The sequence below is a fragment of the Lycium barbarum genome, chromosome 9 (genome assembly GCF_019175385.1).
Source record: "Lycium barbarum isolate Lr01 chromosome 9, ASM1917538v2, whole genome shotgun sequence".
NCBI classification, from domain to species: Eukaryota; Viridiplantae; Streptophyta; class Magnoliopsida; order Solanales; family Solanaceae; genus Lycium; species Lycium barbarum.
The window spans coordinates 80,587,744-80,605,127 of NC_083345.1; the positions used below are offsets into that span (position 1 = coordinate 80,587,744).

Genomic DNA, 17,384 nt, shown 5'->3' on the forward strand with positions numbered 1-17,384 from the left:
CAAGTGAATGAACTAGTGAAATACGAGTATCGGGTTAATGATGACTTAAGGGCATTTTGGGAAAGAGTTATAACGTCCCTTAGATTGGTATTGAAGTGTTGAACAAGTGTTAAGAAGGTTCCGCCAGGATCGGAGATCAAACGAAGTGATGAGAATAAGTTCAGTGAACTGATGAGTTTTACGGCTCATTATACGGACCGTAGAATGTTTTACGGACCGTATAATGGACCGTAAAACCATCACAGTGGAGGTTGGTTGCTGGTGGAATTTTTACGGTCAGTTATACGGACCGTATAAATTTATACGGACCATATAACGAACCGTCAAATGGTCACAGTGAAGGGGGTGCAGGCAGACCCATTTCACGGTCTATTATACGGACCGTATAATGGAACCCGACAGATCAGTGGAATGTTATTAAATAAATGACTAAGTTAATGAAATCATTTCAACATTTCATCCCTCTCTCTCAAATATCTCTCTACATTTATTATACAAGTTTTCAAGGATTATAAGCCATCAACAACATTAAATAAGTGAATCAAGAGTAAGAACCCATCAAGGATCATCTAAAGTCAAGAAATCCAAATGGAGAAAAACTAGGGTTTTGCTCAAAGTGAAATATTATCAACTAAAGCTTGTTCCTACAACATCTAAGGTAAGATTCATGATATTATATGTTGTTTAAGGTATTTGAGAGTTAAAATGCTTGGTCATTAGAAGAGAATAGCAAAATGGGTTATGCATGATGAATAGTGACGTTTTTGAGACATAGTTTGAATTGAATCATGATTGTTGTTGTGTTGTGATATGAACGTGTTATAAATGACGTTAAGATCATGAAATAGACATTGTATATGAATGGACGAAGTTGGGTGTTGTGACCATAAATAGGGATAAATGGAAGTGAATTAAGAATGTGGATGATGTAGATGACTAAAGGCTATTATTATGATGTTGTGAATGTATTGTTGACGTTTGGGAGTTGAATTACGATATGGAGGAATGTCGTATAAATAAAGGAAATGTTGTCCGATTTTCTCTAGTTTTATCCATGTGTGCTAATTGTCGATTCTAATGATGGTACGACTTTAATAAAGGTAGAAACGTGAGCATCCAAGCAGTACGTGCAAGTGTAGAATAGTTCGACGAAAAGGTATGTAAGGCTAACCCTTATTTTATAAGGCATGATTCTTGGCCAAACTTCTAATTCCTCTATATGAGTATGTTGTATTCAAGTGATTGACACTCCGAGCTCATAAGCTCACGATCCCTAACATGTACTACGATTGTACTATGCCCCTCATATGACGAGTAAGCCTAAGATATGGATGTAGCAATAATGACGAAGATAGTGATGACGATAATAATAATAATGATGCCAAAGGTGCCTACGGGCTATTATACTTATATGTGCCTATGAAGGGCTATAATGATACCCCGAGCTTATAATGCCGGGTAGGATATATGTATATGATTATGTATAAAGTATGTATATGATTACGTAACGCGCGCACACCTCTGCAGATGGTACGGATAACCCTGAAGCCTTGGTAGGGCCAGGTAGAAACAACATTGAACCTTGGTTGGCTAAGTACGTATGAAACACCGAACCTTATGGTCGGGCACGCTATGTATGTATATAAGTGTATGGCTATGTATATAATATGAATATGAATGTGAAAAGACTATGTATACGAATACGAATAAGGAAATGTATGCGAATATGAGCCCAAGTAGGGTACGAGTACTATTACGAAATACGCATGAGAAATGGAAAGTTCCTACGAAAGACAGGTAAGTGCCATGATGATGATATTATTGTCTTCCCTCCTGTGCCACTTCATATATTGTCTATGATGCTTCTATATTGATGTTAATCACGCTTTACATACTCAGTACATTCTTCGTACTGACGTCCTTTTGTTTGTGGACGATGCGTCATGCCCGCAGGTGCACAGGGAGACAGACTTGATCCATAGCTGCCTATTTGGAGATTACATAGAGAGCTCCATTTCATTCGGAGCCATATCTTTTGGGTACTCATTCTTTTGTGTATATAATTATGGGCATAGCGGGGTCCTGTCCCGCTAATGTGATATGTTATACTCTTAGAGGCTCGTAGATATGTGTGTGTGTGGGTAGATGTGTTTGGCCTTGTTGGCCTATGTTTTCTATATCATTTTGTCGGCCACGTGGGCCCATGTACATTGATGTGGCATAAATGCCTACGATGATATAAATGGGTTATTGTCCAGATGGGACTAGTTGACGAATGAATGGAAATGCATGTATAATTATGTGGCTCACCTAGATGTAAGTATAAGAGTAAGCTAAGAGGGTGCTCGGGTGGGTTAGCACCGAGTGCTCGTCGCGGCCCCGAGTCGGGTCGTGACAGTATGTATATGATTATGTAATGCGCGCACACCTCTGCAGATGGTATGAATAACCTTGAAGCCTTGGTAGTGCCAGGTATGTATGACCTTGAGCCTTGGTTGGCCAAGTATGTATGAAACACCGATCCTGCATGGTCGGGTATGCTATGTAAATGTTATGTATATGATATGATTATGTATATGATATGGATACGAGTATGAATACGAATATGATACGATATGAATGTGAATAAGGGTATGTATACGAATACAAGTACAAATATGGAACGGATACGATCATGGATACGAATATGGATGTATGTACACAACTATGCATTAGAAATGGAAGGTTCCTACGAAACGCAAGTAAGTGTCTATGACAGTGATAGTACTATCTCTCATCGTGTGCTATTTCTCGTGTTGTTTATTATGCTTCTATATTGATATTGATCATGCTTTACATACTCAGTACATTCTTCGTACTGACGTCCTTTTGTTTGTGGACGCTGCGTCATGCCCGCAGGTGCACAGGGAGACAGGCTTGATCCATAGGTACATTCTCAGGGACTACATAGCAGAGCTCCATAGCTTTTGGGTTCTTATTCTTTTGTGTACATAATTATGGGCATAGCGGGGTCCTGTCCCACTTACGTGATATGTTGTACTCTCCCTAAAGGTTCGTAGACATGTGTATATGGTTAGATATGTCTGGCCTTGTCGGCCTATATTTTGTATATCATTTTGTTAGCCTTGTCGGCTCATGTACATTGACGTTGTATAGATGCCAACGATGATATAAAAGCATTGTCGTCCAATGGGACTAGTATGATTGATGAATAGAAATGTATGTTTAATTATGTGGCTCACCTCGACGTAAGTATAAGTGTAAGCCAAGGAGCGCCCGGGTGGGTTAGTACCGGGTGCTCGTCGCGGCCCCTCTAGTCGGGTCGTGACAAAGATATAGAAGAGATGCTGCCCGAATTTCGAGAGATTCTATAGGGGTTTAATTTGAAGGCTTAAGATAAGCATATGACGATAAGCCTAACAATAATATGAATTCTCTTGAATGTAGATTTACGAGCTTGGAAGGATAAGCGTTAAGCAGTTAAGGAGACCAAAAAGGTATGTTAAGGCTAAACCCTTTCTTTCTAAAGGCATGATTCTTTTCTTATAAATCCACACATGTTTTCCATAACATCCTTATTCCCAAAAAGCTAGAAGTTTATGATTATCAAAATTCTTATGGTACCAAAGATAGATGCTTTTGCATGATGATAATGATTATGCTGATGATTCCATTTTTGGAAATTCCAAAGCTTATAGATTTGATGCTATTATGAGATTATTGAGCTTATTTCATGATTTTCTTGATTTTATTCATTGTTGTTGATCTCACATTATGTTACTTGTTCCTTCAAGGTGGGATATAACGATGATGATTGTTCCATAATATAAATCGGAGGCTACTGACCTTACTGTTACACCTTGGAAATTCCCCGTACATGTACAGTGAATAGGTTGACGAAGGTCATAGTGTATGCGAAGTTTTGATGAGCAAGAAATAGTAATTGACGACCCTAAACGAGATTTCAAGAGCATATAAGGTAAGGAACGAAAGTTGCTAAGAAAAGCAAGTCATATATGGTGTATCAGATAGGAATTTCGAACAACGAGACCATGATGGCATAATGATGTCTTAGAGAAGTGTGATGATGTCCCTAAGATTGATATTGAGGTGCTAAACAAGTGCCAAGAAGGTTCTATAAGGTCGGAGATCAAACGAGTCGACGAAAACAAGTTCCGGAAAACTGGACACACTACAAGAAAGTAGAGATACGACGACATTTATTTGGTGACATTTCAAATAAATGTCGGGAAATAAGGAATTTCTTGACATTTATGAACAAATGTCGTAAAAAGAACGACATTTGATGCCAAATGTCATAAGAAGAACGACATTTAGGGCAAAATGTCATTAAAACAACGACATTTAGTCCCAAGTGTCGCTAAAATAACGACATTTGTTAAAAAATGTCATTATTTTTAACGAAATTTAGCTGAAATGTCATTAAAACAATGACATTTGATACACTTGTCGAATAATATTATGACATTTGTTGCAAAATGTCGTTGTTTTTAACGACATTTGGCGAAAATGTCGTTAAATAATGACATTTGATATAAATGTCAAATACATTATGACAATTGTTTTAAATGTCATATTATTAGTCACTAATTATCGACATTTACACCTAATGTTGGAAAACTAATTTTTTTAAAATTATCCATCATTCTTTATTGGACAAAGGTCAAAAATTTCCCCTGGACAATACAATTTAGAGAAAATTTTATCTTATGTTATATTTTGGCCATTCCATAAAGTTCAACGACCAATTTATTTAAAATCTACACCCTAAACAAGTTATTTAAATCTCAAGAATGATAATTAAGAAGTCACTAATTTTGTGAATAATCTTTCAAAGAAGACAAATACATGTTAGAGTACATCAATTTTAATTAATTAAATGTGTGAATTATTTTTTTCTTTAATATATCATCACTTAATTATGATTTTTAATTATTTTCGACATACATTATTTGATTAATCCAAACCAAATTTGAATTTAATTGCTTTGTCAATCTATAGGAAATCTTATATATAGTTAGAAGAGAAACAAAATGATTTATCTTTAAACTCCATGAATGATCTAGGTTTGTTCTATATACCATCTTCGTATGGTGGCGTGATGTAGCTACGTGAATCCATGTTCGAAGGACATTGTACCAAAGTCATATAATTAGGACCACAATATGCATGGTTTGATTCTGTTAATGGCATCGAAGGATGTGTACTTTTTTGGGCTTCTAATATAATTCTCATTCCTTTTTGGCACCTACGTTAGAGATTGAAGGTATTTTCCCCCCTTGGATTACAAATAATCAAAATTTCTGGCAAGGATAAAAGTTTAAGTCATCTGTAGAAATATGAAGATTGATAGTAACTCAAAAAACAAGCCTAATTGAGAATATTGCGAGGATGTATATCATTTGAACATCCTTTTTAAAACTAGCTATAGACAATCGAAATTTACAACTAGGGGTGGGCATGATACGGTATTTAAAGCTTCAGTACGGTAATTTCGATTCTCGATTTCTAAAAATACTATACCATTACCATATATATCAAATTAATTCGGTATGGTTCGGTTTAAATACGATTTTGGTATTTTACGTTGCTACGGTAAATCAGTAATCATTTGATCCACTTCAACTTACATATTCATATCGTAGAGAATTATGATGTTCTGCTATTTAAGAAACGTCTCAATTATATCGTACTATAACAACTCACACATGTAAAAATATTCAAAAGAAAATACAAGTAATCCCTTATTACGTAAATCGATTACACGAAAAGATACTTCAATCAAGATAGAGTAGGCAAAGTTTCAACATTTGAACAATTTTAGTTTTGTAATAGTACTAGTTTATATATTTGTTAGTACAATAATACTAATTTTTATGAACTGTATATGTAACTATACTTCGGTATGGTATTCGTTATTTTAGTATTTTCTTTATAAATACCAAATACCATACCGAATGCCAAAAAAATTTAATTGCATACCAAATACCGTATCAAATACCATAATATCAAAACCGCGATATAAATTTTTCGATTTTGGTATGGAAATAGGTATCTACGCACCCCCATTTACAACTAATATTGGAAATTTCTATACATTTCTTTAATTGTTAAACCATTCTCATTTAATTACCACGAGAACTCAAAATTAGTGAATACATATAATATTAGTTGTATATTCAACCAAAGAGTTGGAACTAAAATATGTGATAAAAATAATATATTCAAGATAAATATATATGTAAGTCATCCAATAAGTCTTGTAAAAGTAATTAAAAAAAAAGGAATTAAACTTAGGATGTGAAAGTGCCACATCATACTCCTTAAAAAGCAAAAAGAACTCCTATTCAGCAAACATACGAAGACCCATTTCAAAGAGTTAACAAAACTTCCCATTACCAATATCAGTGTAGCCTAAGATACGGGTCTATAGATTTTGGCTCAGTCTTTTCTCAAAAATCAGTCTCATTTTGGTTAAAATTGGTTGAGTCCGCCCACTAATACATTGTGCTACCGAAAAATATGGAGAATTTCACATATGGAGCGACATATATGGAAGAAAAAATAAATTGGCGGTAAGATTTTGTTGGGTTTCCCTCCTTTTACTTCTTTTTTGCTTAAGATTTTAGGGCTTCCTCCTTTCAATTCCTTTTTCGCTGCCCTTGAGGCAAAGAAAATTGGCGGTAAAATTTTAGGGTTCCCTCCTTTCAATTCCAAATATTGGCAATTTTAATACTTGGTATTTTTTTCAAAGCTTGGAAAAAACTTTTGGCCGTGTTTGAGGCGAATCTATTCCTCTAATTTAGATCTTTACTAATTTTAAAATAATCCAAACTAATTATACAGAAATTACTGCTGATTGTTACAGAGATTTGTGAGATTGGAACGAAATTTAGAGTTGTTGAAGTACTTATATTGCGTTCACACATTGTGTAATTTCATATGAATCTCCTTCGCACATTCTATTTATAGTATCAGTTAACAGTTTTTCATCGATTTGCAGTTTGAAGAAGACGGGGAAAGGAAGCGAGCGCTATTGGAAGAACATTCACATAGTATTCTTATCTATCCTCTGTTTTGTTTAATCATATTGAGATCTAATTCTTTGTTATTGTAGTATTTAAAATAATAGTATTTTTGTGTTCTGAAAGTATCTTAAAAAAAAATTCTTTCATATCGTCTCTTCATATTTGTTTGTAGTCTAACTAGATGGTATATGTGCTCAATTATCCAGCTTTTAGGGAACAGGGGTATTTGGGATATATGAAGCTCATGTACTAGTAGCAGTTAGGGGTAGCTTCAAGCCATATAGAGCTTTTTCCTTTCTTTAATGAATTTGTTACCATGCACGTCACCTCGGCGGTGAGGTAATTTTTGTGGCATGTGACCGCACGTTTATGTGGATGTTGGTTTATATAAGCAGTTGTTGCTCTTCAGAACTGAATCAGTTGTTGTTGTTGTCGTTGTTGAAATTGCTGTGAGGATGAAAATGAAAGACAAAATGAAATTTTATGTTAGAGTGAATTATGAAAGTTAATAGGAGTACAAGAAAAGGAAACGAAAAATATAATATGGACTAACATGGTGCTTGTAGTTTTCATGTTATGGTGTTTGATGATAATGGTTGAGGTATTTCTTTTTCTTTTTTTAAAAAAATTGAGAAGGATTTTAGTGTGTACACTTTAAAGGTTTGATTTTTGGCATATTACTGTACACCTAGAGGTGGAGCTATGATTTTGAGTTTATCAGTTCTAGTTATAAAAATTGCAGCTTACTTGGTTTTTGATAAGTTATTTATACGTATTAAATAAATACACGGTTTTTATCAGTTCTAGTTATAAAAATTGCAGCTTACTTGGTTTTCGATAAGTTATTTATACGTATTAAATAAATACAGGGTTTGAGCTAAAGCTATTGGGTTATGCTGAAACCGTATACAATGCTAGCTGCTAGTATGCTATGCTATTGTTGTTGAGTTCTGTACTTCTGTGCTGAGTTCTGGTTTTATAAGTTTGTTTATTTTGCTTTCTGTTATCCAAAAGTAATGGCTATGACCCGTATAATACTGATATTGAGCGCTTAGCTCATCGTCCAAAGAGGGTTGCAGAAGATCAGTGGCATTCATTAGTTCATTATTGGAGTTCAAAAAAAGCAAAGGTATTCCATTAATATCAATAATCATTTTTTGCTGCTCCTTGACTATTATCTCATATATTATTGTGTTTATCTTTTCTAGGAAAAGAGCGAGAGAAACAAAGAAAGTCGAAAAAAGTTGACTATGCCACACACATCAGGAAAAAAGTCTTACTCAAATTATAGATGATGTATGACATAATCACTATCTATTTTCTGCAATTTATGTATTAATTCTTGATTCCTTGCATATTTTACGATAATCTCTTACTATTTAACAGATGACAAAAGAGAATACTGGTGTAAAGCCAACTCGTATTGAGGTGTGGAAAAAAACTCACACTAGAGAGTATAAACAACCAGTAAATGACATAGCCGGTGAAGTTATGGTAAATTCTTATTCTTTATAAATATTAAGGTACTTTAACTCCATTATAAGATTCAATTAACTTTCCGTCAATTTACCTTTCTTTCAAAAAGAAACAAATGGATGATCTTGCTGAAGTGTATCCCGAGTTAAATGTCCCTGGAAGTGCTTGCAATGATATATATTCACAAGTAATGGGACCAGACACTCATGGGATTGTTCGAATTCTAGGAAAAGGAGCATCTCCAAGTTTAGTTTATGGCCCAGTATATAAACGATCACAGTTGGAGCAACGAGATTTTGATGCAAGGGTTGAGATAGAAGTTCAAAAAGCTACCGTAGCAATCCAAATTGATATGGATAAAAAGTTGGCTGAAGCAAAACAAAATATGTAAGCAAAAATGGATGAAAGAATGGATGAAAAGGTGAAGGAAAAAGTGAAGGCTGAGATGCAAGCATACGTACAGAGTATCGGTTTTATGAATGGCTCAAACAGTAAATCAATCAGTAATGAAGAGGTAAACAATTTTGTGCTCGGTACACATTTTTTTCCTCTTTAAATTAACTTTGCCATTTATTTTTCCTTTTAATTATACTAATATTCCACTTTGTGATAGCTTTCCCATAACTCAGTTGAAGACCGCCAACAATCATTATCTCCTGTATCAGTTGTTCCAACAAAAAAGGTGTGTTCGCACGTATTGTAATTAGTAAACATTGAAGTTTCGAATGTGATTTTCCAGGTGTTGTCATCTCGTGTTTAAAGCAGAGTATGTGTTGTGCTCTTCTAATTCTCTGTTGACTCTTTGAGTTGAGGTGTTCTATGTAAGATCTTTGTTTGCTGTTTTTCATGATGTTCTGCCTTTTTTAGTTGGGTTATGTGTTCTTTTTACCCTTTTTGTTGTCATGTTCTCTTCTACCAATATGTTCGTGTTGTACGAATGAGGCTTTGAGGTTAGCAACTAGTTATGAGTTTCTGATAGATATGATCTTGAACAACCACTTTTAGATCTTTGCTTTAGATTTCTTTACTCTCTGTTTATGATTTTCAACTTCATGCTTGAATATATAGATTTTGTCTGATAAATTGAAGAAACAAAGTGTCAGTTACAGCAAGCTAATTACCTGCTAATTCTCAGTGTATTTCCTTTTTCCTTTTACTCCTTTTAAAAATTTATTTTAATCTCCTTACTATGTGTGTGCTCTAGAGAAAAATGAACTATGGGTACTCTGCAAGAGTTAGAATTTGACAAGTTTGAATAGCTGTGGATAATTATGGTGAGGCATGTTCAGCAACACGTGTTTTATTTTTGTCTTCAACCATGTTTTGTTGAACTCATTTGAACTTCGTGAACAGTTTGTGGGCTCATTTACTAAGAGTTTATCGTGATTTTTAATGATGTGACTGTTGAATCCTTGAAATAAATTAGAAGTAGTAATACAGTCATTGTGTTAGCACCTTGGAATCACTTTCCCACTGAACACCAAGATAGGTCTTTACCTTGGATTTTTAAAAAGTTTGTGGAGCTCTGTTGGTTATTTTTGTTGTCGGTTCATTTTTTGCTTAGATAAACTTAAGGAAGCTGATATTCACAGTCCAAGGGTGTATTCCATCACTCCGCCAACTCTTAGATTTCCTACTATTTCTCTTTTTCTTGCCATGATATTTACAGGCCAAAACTAAGTTGTTTTCCTTGCTCCCTGAGATCTCTTCTTCCTCTTTTCCTCTTTGTTTCTTCATATCACAACAATCTGCACTGCTGCAACTGTCAAACTTCCATCAAGTTCTTTTTATTATATGGTACATCACTAGAATGTCATTGTGTCAGTTGCTAGGTAAAATCATGCGATAATTCAGTTCTGTGTGGTGGCATGCTAGTAAAGGTATATAGTGGTTACATGATTAACCGTGACCATCACACTCTTATTCCCCTTCACATGTAAAGCAGACACTGCCTAAAAATTATTAGGATCATCATAAAATATGTGCGGATTGTCAATGTTCATCTGTTGCTCTTGTCACTTTTCTTTATTAGAAAAAACACCTTCTGTGTCAATGTTACCTTATTCAAAAAAAAGAAAAAAACACCTTATGTGTCTTTTCTGATGATTGAAAACTTCCCATGAGATGAACTGTAAATTTTCCATCAATTTGTCAGTTAAGATTTGGTTTGGTTTGATTTGAGGAAAGTTGTCATTGTTTGAGTGAAGTATGATTAATTCTCATTAGTTTTTAATAAAAGATGACGTGCACTTGTTTGTTAGCTATTTAAAAATTGATGGGTCTATTTTTGGATGGTGTTTTCTGATTTGCCAGAGAATATTTCTTCGTAGGTTAACTTAATCAAGAACACCACAAATAATGGAGTTGACACACAAAATAAGAAGTGGGTAAGTTTGGAAAAACATGTAAAACACTTTTAAATTTTTTCCATTTATTACATGCTTTTAATTCTATTTTTCTGTCTGATTCTTTTGCAGCACTTTTGAAGAGTGTGTGATACCAATTATTGGCAAGTGATGCTCGAATTATGGAAAGATGAATTCCATTTGTCTTGTTGCAGAATTTATTCTAGAAATTTAGGGAATTAAATAGAAAGTTTGGCGTAGTTTCATGTTGAAATCACTTTAGCTTTTATGTTTTAGTTAGAATTTGTTTTATTTGAGATAGAACAACAAGTCCTTTGATTTGACAGCGTCTAACTTGCAAGGAGACCTTTCTCTGCTATGTCCTTTGAAATACAATTGATTGACTTTTACTATTTCATAATATTTTGTTACATTGTGTATAAAGGTTGATCTTTATGATTGTTTGATATAAATATTTTCTTTATGATGAAAACTGAACAGTGAATTATTATTAATACTTTTGAATATTTGATACCGACATTAGTCTAAATGTCAGAAATTTTACAAAATAGCAAAGCGACATTTAACACAGATTGAAAATAAATGTCGTAAATATTTTGTTGACAATTTCACAAAAATGTCAAAAATAGCAAAGCGATATTTAATAAAGGTTATAAATAAATGTCGTAAATTTTTTATTGACATTTAACAAAAATGTCAAAAATACCAATGCAACATTTAGTAAAGGTTATAAATAAATGTCGCAAAAGTTTTACCAACATTAGTTTAAATGTCGGCAATTTTAAGTGACGTTTCCAAAATGTCGTAAATTTCTTACCGACATTTGCCTAAATGTCAAAAAATTTCCGACTCTGAAATATACGACATTTGACAGAAATGTAAATTAAATGTCGGGAAATGAATTTGCGACATTTAAGAAGCGTAATACGACATTTATATAATGTCGTCGTATCTCTACTTTCTTGTAGTACGGCCAGACATACTGGCCGTATAATATATACGGACCGTATGTCCAGTCCGTAGATCCAGCCCAGAACACCAAGGTTCACTGGACCAAATATACGGTCCCAACATACGGTCAGTTAATATTATACGGACCATATGTTGGTTCGTATAAAGATGGTCGGCCAGATTTGTATTTTTAATATAAGAGACCCTTTCATTTCATTTTTCATTCCCTTCATTTTCCACTTTTCAAGAACCATCTAGAAAACTCTCCACTCTTCCACTACAAGAGAAATCAAAGGAAAACTAAGATCATCAACACCAAATCTATGAATCAAAGTGTATGAAACTCAAGTAAAGCTCATCTTCTTCAAAGAAAACCAAAAGAGGTGAGATGGGGTTTTGTTGCTAGAGGAGAAACTCCACTCAAGGCTTGCTCAACCATCATCCAAGGTAAGTTTCATGACCATTTTATGTTGTTTGAGGTATTGGAAGGTTAAGATACCCGAATTGAAGAAGAGCATAGCAAATGGGTCATTCAAGAGTGAATTGTGTCATGAGTGAGTGGTAGTTGAATGGAATCATGAATGTTAGTGTGTTGTGAGTATGAATACGTTATAAATGATATGTAGACCGTGAGATAAGTGTGATACACGGGAAAATACGATAGAGAACCTATAACAATAAATGTGTAGAAATTGGAGAGAAATGGTGGATTTTGTTTAAAGTATATAAAAGATGATTGTTGATTGCCATATTGTGATTGTTGTTGTGAGTGTTGGGAGTTGATACGGAATACGGGAAGAGTAGTATAAACAAAGGAAGTGCTGCTCAATTTTCTCTAGAAATAGTAGTGCGTTCTTATAGTTGGTTAACTAACTATCGTGCGAATCCTCTTTTTGAAGGTAGAGGCGTGACATTGAAGGAGAATAAGCAAACGCTAAATTGCTTAAACAACAAAGGTATGTTAAGGCTAGTCCCTTTTTTCTAAGGCATGAATCTTACGATATGATATTCCTTCCTTCTTCATGATTTTCCTACGTATCGAAAACTATGAGCCTATAGATTATAAGAGCATCGCAAGATAAAGAAAAGAGACACGTTACAAGTATGACGATGTTGATAATGAATCTAAGTCTAGAAGTCATAAAGCCCATGATATGATATTCCTACGATGTTAATGATCCTTATATGATTCCTATGATAGAATTTTCCTTACCTCTCCATGACTTTCCTACCTTTCGGAAAACTAAGATCATATGTTTATGAATAGCCATATGGGGTAAGATAAGAGGCATGTTACGAAGGTGGTACTGACGATGATGAGTCTAAGTCTAAAGATACTATGGCCTACAATATCATAGTTCGACAAGGCAAATGATCTATATTACGATCCATTGATATTGTCCATTGACTACACTCACCTTATATGTTAATTCCTTCAAGGTGAGGCATAATGCTTATGATTTCTCCATAATGGACTCGGGGGTTCTCGACCTTATGTCACCCCGACATTGTTATAGATTGCCCACAAGCCTTAATGCATGTTTTATGACCAATGTTCCGCAAAGTTATGAGTCTATGTTCTTAGAGGATTTCATATGAGATAAAGGTAAGAGATATGCTATATAAAAGATAGCGGTAATGTTTAGCTTAAGCCTAAAGATTATAAAGACTAACATACGATAATTATATGAAATTCATGCTACGAATACGATGTGACTTTCATAAATTGTCCTTGAATTTAAATGTGTGCATTAATGAAAGGTTACGATAAGCTTATGAGATGTATATGATGACAATGATGATGATGAGATATAATGATCCTTGTGTGATGCATGTGACATGGTCGAGCCACTATGTGGCCGAATATAAAAGATATGTATGTGATATTGTCGAGCCCAAAGTGGCCGAATACGGATATTGTCGAGCCCTAAGTGGCTGAATACGGATATTGTCGAGCCTTAAGTGGCCGAATACGGATATTGTCGAGCCCTAAGTGGCCGAATACGGATATTGTCGAGCCCTAAGTGGCCGAATACATATAACATTTTATGTGTATGAGTAGATACGGTATTATGATGATGAATTATATGACGTGATGATATATATGCTATGATGATTCATGTACGACGATTATGTATATGTGATATATGTATGGAATGCATTCATCCTTAAAGGTCGCGCAGGTTTTACCTTCACCTCATGACTTATGATTCTCTATCATGTTTATTTCATTCATGCCTTACATACTCAGTACAATATTCGTACTGACGTCCGTTTTCTTTGGACGCTGTGTTCATGCCCACAGGTAGACAGGGAGACGGCGCAGACCTATAGGAGCTATCAGCATATTTTCAGGAGCACTCCATTATTCTGGAGGTGCTAATCAGGTTTATACTTTTGTGTATATATATGTATATGTATTTTGGGCACGACGGGGTCTTGTCCCGTCCATATGTCTAGTACTCTAGTAGAGGCTCATAGATACGTATGTGTGGGTTATATGGTCTCACAAGGTCACTATTGTATATACGTAGATATGTGTACATTATCTTTGGTAGCAAAAGGGCGCATATATATAAAAGTGTTTATGTTTTTCAAAGAAAAAGATTTTCTTATGATTATGAGTTCATGAACAAAAAAGGAGGCTTAATGAGTATGAGGAGTGGTAGAACGAGCGGTGCTCGGTGGTTAGCCTCGGGTACCCGTCAAGGCCCCTAGCTGGGTCGTGACACTTACGTCACTCCGATAGAGTAGAAATGTTGAATTAGGCTCTCATGCATGCTATATGTATTTATATATGTAACTTTTATAATACCGCGCCTACATGGCCGGGCATGATATTATATACAACCGCGCCTACATGGCCTGGCATGATACTATATATATGACCGACCCTTAGTGGTCGGGCATAATACTATATATATAACCGACCCTTAGTGGCCGGGCATGATACTATATGTATAACCGATCCTTAGTGGCCGGGCATAATACTATATATATAACCGACCCTTAGTGGTCGGGCATGATACTATATGTATAACCGACCCTTAGTGGTTGGGCATGATACTATATACAAACTGACCCTTAGTGGCCGGGCATGATACTATATACATAACCGACCATTAGTCACCGGGCATGATACTATATACATATAACTGAGCCTCAGTGACCGGGCAGGATAATTTATATATGTATATATGAAAAAATCTTTTTTTTTAAAAGCCAAGCATGCATGACATCCACCTCAAAAAGGCATTCAGAGGCACAAGTTGATCTCTTTTTTATTATGTTATCTTCATACTTTCATTATGTGGTTACTCATGCCTTACATACTCAGTACATTATTTGTACTAACGCCCCTTCTTGTGGATGTTGTGCTCATGCCCGCACAGATCCTTAGGAGCTTCATCAACGGAGTCTCAGGAGTGCTCCATTTTCTTCAGAGCTACAGATTATTAGTATTGCTCCTTGTGTATATAAGCAGAGTCCTGCCCCGTCTTTATGGATTCCTGTATTCTATATAGAGGCTCATAGACAGATATATGCAGCCAGATGTTTTATAACCTTATAAGTTCATATTGCTGTATAATATTGTGGTAGCCTTGTCGGCTTGTGATGATAGGTATAGTTGTTGACGATTATATGGAGTTGTGCCATTATTTTGTAATATATGAACCTTTACAGATTATGATATCCATGAGCTACCTTCGTGGCCCACCTAGAATGATTATGAGATCTATGTTCAGAGGTGCTCGGTAGGTGAGCTTCAGGTGCCCGTCATGGCCCTCCGATTGAGTCGTGACAAAAGTGGTATCAGAGCAGTTCCTCCTAGGGTATGTCTACGAGTCGTGTACAGTAGATCAGTTCGTCCTAGGGTATGCCTACAAGCCATGTCCAGTAGAGTCTTACTTATGGGTGTGAAGCGCGCCACACTTATAACTAGGAGGCTGCGGGGCATTTAGTAATTATTGAACTTTCTTTCTCATCTTAGATCATGTGATAGAGCTATGTTATCAGAATTCCCTTTTTCCTAATTGTGTGCTATGATTTCAGCGATGCCTATGAAGAGGAAAGCAACAGTGGCCCAGAAGGGCAAGACGGTGGCTGGAAGGAGGACTGAGCGGGAACTGCCGGTAGATATAGAGGAGGGTGAGTCCTATAATGAGGTTCCATCTTGGACCTCTCATACTCCACCCAACTCAAAGGAGTATGAAGGTGCCTCAGCTCCAGCTCCAATACCCCCAGTTCCTCCACCATATGCCACAGGCTAGGAGATAAGACAGGCCATTCTTTTGCTGACTCAGCTAGTCAATGCTCAGGCCCAGCGACAAAGCACGGGGCATGGTAACAAAGCTGTCAGTGCTAGAGCCCGTGATTTCAATAGTTTGAACCCTCCGGAGTTTTTTGGGTCAAAACCGGATAAGGACCCGCAGAGCTTTATAGACGAAATATCGAGAACTTTGCAGATAATACATCCTTCGGATATGGAGTCGGTAGAGTTGGCCTCCTATAGATTACAGACTGTTGTGGTTCATTGGTATGCGTTTTAGATGTCTTCTAGAGGAGTCAATGCTCCTCCACCGATATGGCAAGAGCTTGTGGATGCTTTTCTCTAACATTACTTGCTGCTAGAGGTTCGACGATCCAAAGCTGACAAATTTTTGAATCTTAGACGAGGGAATATGAGTGCTTGAGAGTACAGTCCTCACTTTAATTCCTTGGCAAGGTATTCCCCAGCCATGGTAGCTGATATAGGAGACCATGTACACCGGTTCATGAATGGTTTGGGGCCATATTTGATTAAGGAGTGCTTGACGGCCTTACTTCCGGACGGGATGGATATTGCTCGTATTCAGGCCCACGCCCAGAATCAGAAAGAATAACAGTAGCCGCAAAGGGATGAGCGTGATGATAATAGAGGTTATAGTAAGCCAAGCTTGTCTAAAGACCGAGTGTTTATGTAGCGAAGAAAAGGAGGAATATTAACAATCAGGGCAGATTTTAAGAATAAAAATTTACACTAGATACCATCACGATGATGAAATGGGAAAGTGAGTTATAGGAGAAAGGTGATTTTGGAAGAACAATAAATAAACTATAAAGATCCTTTTGAGGAAAGATTAGGCCCATCCAGGACCAGTACGTCTACGAGAATATGTGACTCGTTACAAATATGTCCAATTGACTAGATAAAGTCAAATGATGACTAGTCATAACTAAGATTAGTTGCGGATTCGCTGAGAGTATGTACTTGCAAGAAAAAGGAGAACTAATGGGATGCTAAATATAGAATAATGGGCTAACACCCTAAGGGGGGAAGATGAGTCAAACAAGTATTGGATCAGAAGTAGGCCTTGTTAAAAAGATGGAAATCTAATAAAAAAGGGATTGGAAACAACCTCAAAGGGATATTACACTAGCGGGCCGATAAGATGTAGGGATGATTTGATGATAAACATAACCAGTCAGTCATGTGCATGACTAAGTAAAGATTGAAAGGGTGTACACTAAGGAGGAAATTACTCAGAATTTCAAGATAAGA

General features: G+C 35.9%; 1 long non-coding RNA gene across 3 annotated transcripts; it reads left to right on the forward strand.

The window, feature by feature from the left end:
• The first annotated feature begins 6,379 nt into the window (after positions 1-6,379).
• On the forward strand, positions 6,380-11,309 carry LOC132611022 (uncharacterized). 3 transcript variants are annotated; one of them, XR_009571433.1, is made up of 8 exons: positions 6,380-6,596; positions 7,025-8,178; positions 8,258-8,345; positions 8,436-8,543; positions 8,753-9,039; positions 9,139-9,207; positions 10,856-10,912; positions 11,003-11,309. It is a non-coding gene; the product is annotated as an uncharacterized LOC132611022 (long non-coding RNA). The 3 variants fall into 3 exon arrangements; XR_009571432.1 differs by having other exon boundaries at positions 8,635-9,039; positions 11,014-11,307; XR_009571431.1 differs by having other exon boundaries at positions 8,635-9,039; positions 11,003-11,306.
• The last annotated feature ends 6,075 nt before the right edge of the window (positions 11,310-17,384 follow it).